The following is a 4912-nucleotide window of genomic DNA, read 5'->3' on the forward strand; positions in this document are numbered from 1 at the left end:
TTGTATTTTTAGTTTTTTTGAAGAACTACATAAGATTTTTCCTAGCGACCAAACTAATTTACATTCCCACCAATAATTTATCAAGAAATATTTTAATTGATTTTTAAAATTTCCTCTAGACTCATTAGTTGCTAACAAACATGTTTTTAATTCTGTACATGTGTTTATTCTGTTGAGATCAGAAAATATATGTGACAAGAATTTATGTTTTAGCCATGTGTGATGGTGCATGCCTGTAATCTTAGCACTTGGGAGGCTAAGGCAGGAGGATTTTGGTGAGTTCAAGGGCAGCCTAGGCTACTTAGGGAGTACAAGGTCACCCTTCACTACATAATGAAACTCTAGCTCAAAATACCAAAAATTAATAAATAAATATAATTAAATAAACGATTTTGTGTTTTAAACAGCTGTTCACACATGATTGTGATTGATCACAAAAACGTTCCCTGAGGTGAGAAGAAACAATTCTGTTGTGCCGGTATTAATAGGATGTTAGGTAAATGTCTGTGCTGTAGTCAGGGGGCACCTTCCTAGCATAGCTAGTCTATCGATGAGATGGATATTAAGTTATGAAGAATTCAATACTATTACTTGTTATGTGAGTCATAAGATTCTGTCACCCAAGTATTTAGAAGAAAAAAATGTTTTTTGTTCTAAACATGGTGAAATAGAGGTGAAGGATGAAAAGGAAATATTTATACCTGAAAAGCCTTCACCTTTATAAGTAGAATTTCCCTAGCTTCAATTAATCCTATCTTTGGACTATCACTTTCTTCTCCATAAAAGAGGAACAAAATAATGCAGCTGTTAAAGGTGGAGGTGAAAGGAACCATCCCTCAAGATTGAGCCTAAAAGAATCTCAATGCAATGTAATTATGCTTGTTTTAGGACATTTTTAGAGATCACCTTGATTCTCCAACTTTCTCATTATACCTTGGTTTTTCAATGTGATTCTGATGTTCTTCTCATTGATATGTAAAGTCTATTTCACAATATTTGACTTTTAACTAGTTATGAGATTTTAAAAAGTTTAGTGACTAGTTTATCGTGGAAGTGAAGTGTGCCTTAAGGAGTCTTAGTGTGTATTTGTTGATCTCTGTCATAACACGGTCTCAGCCTTGTGAGCAATCCAAGGTAGCCTGCTGTAGGACAAGGACAAAGAGATTAGGCCAGTAGTCACTCCAACAACCACCCCAAAGACAGCTAGCAGCACATTTGGGAAATGTCACCATAGATTACCAAAGTACCATTAGTAGATTCAGGTCTGAATATAAAACATGAGCAAAACAGAAAGGATCATGAAACTTCTCAGCATATACTTTTATATAATAAAAAAAATTATTAGTATGTGTTTGTGTTACATAATGAATGCATACATTGTGTAGAATTCATGCATACACATATTACATCTAGATTTTTATTACTTCTCTCCTCTCACCTTCCCACTCCCTCTTTCCTAAATCCCCTCTGATCTCCACCAAATCTACTTTTCTATTTCCTATCATCTACCTTTACTTTTGGTCTCTAAATTATTTATATGTTGGGTTTCTCTTATAAGACAGTCCATGAGATAGTTAACCTTCTGTGTTAGATTTATTTCATTAGCATTTTGGTCTCATGATGTATTCATTTTCCTACAATCCCTCAGATTTACCTTAAACCATTTATTTTGAGAAGACTTATTACACAACATTCACTTGCTTAGCCAATAATGTATGGAAATATCCTTGATCATATTCAGAATAAGCTGATGCATTTTATATTGGACATTTGTTCTGATATTTGAAGTCAACATTTCTGATTATTTGGTGGTCTGCATTTATTTTTGATAATATTAAATAGTGAGCAGTGGTGTGTTTCCATTCCAGGTAACTACAAGAGAGCAGGTGGATAAGTATGTTAACTCAGGAAAAAAAGATATGCTCATAACACATTTCAAGAACCATCAAAATTTAATTGTGGGAGGACTGGGGATTTAGCTGAGTGGTTTCACCACCTCCTGCACAAGCACAAGGACCTGAGTTCCATCCCTGGTACCAAAAAAAAAGGTTAATTGAGCACCAAGCTCAGTGGTGCTGCTCCCTGCTTCAGCAGCACAAAGTGTAAATTCAATCCTTGGTGACAAAACAAAACAAAAAACACATGAAACAAAAGTTAATTGTGGGAGATTATCCTACTAAGGACACTATTTTGACTTTAGATTTATGTGAAATTTATTCTTTATTCATGAGGTTAAAGAGAGCTTAGAACATAAATAAATGAAAATTACAGTTTCATACATAGTGTTTCCTCACCAGCACTTTGACATTTATAACAAACTTTGAAAAGGAAGAAAAATTTAGTCCAGAGACATGAAAGTAATCAATTTTTAGAAAGTGCTGGAAAACGTTAACCCAGGTGACACATTGAATAATGTAGAATATGATGCCAAATTCTCCAGTCCATTGAATGAAACCTCTAGACATGGTCTCTAGCATAACACCAGCTCTGCTTGTGAACAATCCAGGCAATTCAAGAATAATTGCACAACAATGAGCAGATGTACAAAATTAAACTAATTTTCATAGATGTATGACTGAAATTCAACTTTTGTAAGAAGTTCTCTAACACCATGTTAAATCAGTCGATCTGTGCAAACTTGTTATTCTGTGCAGGTTACACATTAAATGTTTTTGATAGTAATATTTCATTATCACTTTTTCACAAAAAATGTACAATCCACTGTGAAAAATGTGCAGAATAAGAAAATAGTATCATTAGAAGGATAACAATTTCCCATAGACAACTATAAAAACAGCAGTTTGAAGGTTATATAATAAAGAACACTAAAGTTAACAATTGTGAAAGGAATAAGGGAGAAAAAAATTCAAAAGTTGATGTCTCAGAATTTCTTTTAATTGAAAACAATATAATGACATCAATTCCCTTGTGTTATTCAACAGGAGTAGTTCGACACATCACTCTGTGAGACTAATGAAAATATCCAAATTGTTTCTGGTGCTTAATTAGAAAGAACACTGGCAAAAAAATAGACACATAAAATATTGGATATCAGAGAAAGCACAATTTGAATGAATGATGTTGTTTAAATTCCATCCAGCAGCTGAAATACAAGAAGTAACAACTTCTGGGAATAAATTGCAACAGCAAATTCTACTTCACTATTAGAATTAGGAATAGCAGTGTTCAATTCTGAGCCTTAGAGTATCATGAAAGCATGAACTTCCTGTAAACAACTTTTTTCATAACTTCACACTGAAGAGTCTTCTCAGAGTTCCCATTATGACCTCTTTCCTCATACTGTAAATGAAGGGGTTCAGCATGGATGTGACCACACTATACATCACTGAGGCTTTTGCAGTCAACTGTGAGTTTTCACTAATGGAAGAGCTAAACACCCAGGATAGTAAAATAGAATAAGGAGACAACAGAGAGGTGAGATGCACAGGTGGAAAATGTCTTAAGCTTCCCATGAGCTGATGAGATTGCATGAATAGCAGAAACTCTTTTAGCATAAGAGTAAAGAATGCCAACAAAGGGACTGCCACCAAAAAGCACAGATGCAGAATACATCACTACATTATTAGCAAACGTATTAGAACATGCAAGTAGGATCAATTGATTAAACTCACATAAAAAATGTGGAATTTCCAAGTCTGTGCAGAATGACAGCCTCAATGTCATTAAGCTTTCTAACAAGGAATGCAAGGCAGCTGTGACCCAGGACACCAGCACTGGCAATCCACAGAACCTGAGGTTCATGATGACCAAGAAATACAGAGGGTGACAGATGGCCACGAAGCGATCATAGGCCATCACTGTCAAAAGCAAGCTGTCCAAAACTCCAAAGAGTGTGAAGAAGTATACTTGGGTGATACAGCCTTCATAAGTGATGACCTTGCTATGGATCTGGATATTCACCAGCATCTTTGGGATGCTGGTAGAGGTGAAGCTGACATCTGCCAAAGACAGGTTGGAGAGGAAGAAGTACATGGGTGTGTGCAGGTGGGAGTCTGAGATTGTGTCTAGAATGATGACCGAACTCCCAAGCACAGTGACCAGGTACATAAACAGGAATAGTCCAAAGAGGAAGGGTTGTAAAGTGGAGTTCTCTGAAATTCCCAGAAGAAAGATTTTGTAAATTTGTGTCTCATTTTCCTGTTCCATTATAGTTGGTGTGACTAACTGGAAAAGAGAAAAATACCATGACACAATTACAGAATACAAACCTGAGAGAAACGCCATCATTCAGACTGAACAGTTAAAACACCAATTTTGGGGGGAGGGTACCAGAAATCAATCTCCTGAGGCCATGTTAACATGTTGTTCTTCTCACATCTATCACACTTTTTAAATGAAATGGTTGCCAGGCAATATGTTAACATCAAAATATTTTCTTCAACGTACATATGAATTGTACCTAGAAACCCAGTTTGTACAATTATGAGCATTTGTAAATCTCTAATACACATAAAACCTGGGGCTTCTATTTTCACACTGCCATTTTCTAGCCTTTATTTAAAGAAATGTCAAAGCTCTGTACAATAAACATAAAGAGTGCTAAACTGAATGGATCTGAAAGAATGGCTTCTAAGAAAGTAAAAGCTTCTTTGCTTCTGGCTACTTTCCAACTCCAATTATTTCTGCTGGAGAAATAAGAAAAACAAAGAGGAACAAAAATAAGTTTTCCATAGGGCAAAAGTGATATTTTTTGTTGTGAAGACATTTATGGATTTCATATTCAAACAGGGGAAAAGCTAAAAACGAAGAAACCAAGTTTCAAAAAGAAGTCTAAAAAGAAAAATACAATTTGCTTATTTTCATATGAAACTTTAGAAATTTGTCCTGCACCATTCAATATGGATTTGAGTAATTGGGATTTTTGAATCTTTACTCACTGTAGTGGATTAAT

At 35.1% G+C, this 4912-nt stretch overlaps 1 pseudogene; it reads right to left on the reverse strand.

The window, feature by feature from the left end:
• Window positions 1-3204: 3204 nt before the first annotated feature.
• LOC101715461 (olfactory receptor 7A40-like) lies at window positions 3205-4565 on the reverse strand (annotated as a pseudogene).
• Window positions 4566-4912: the final 347 nt, after the last annotated feature.

This window comes from Heterocephalus glaber, unplaced genomic scaffold (genome assembly GCF_053883595.1).
Source record: "Heterocephalus glaber isolate CG9 unplaced genomic scaffold, H.glaber_assembly_v1.0 deba00001845, whole genome shotgun sequence".
Lineage (NCBI taxonomy): Eukaryota > Metazoa > Chordata > Mammalia > Rodentia > Bathyergidae > Heterocephalus > Heterocephalus glaber.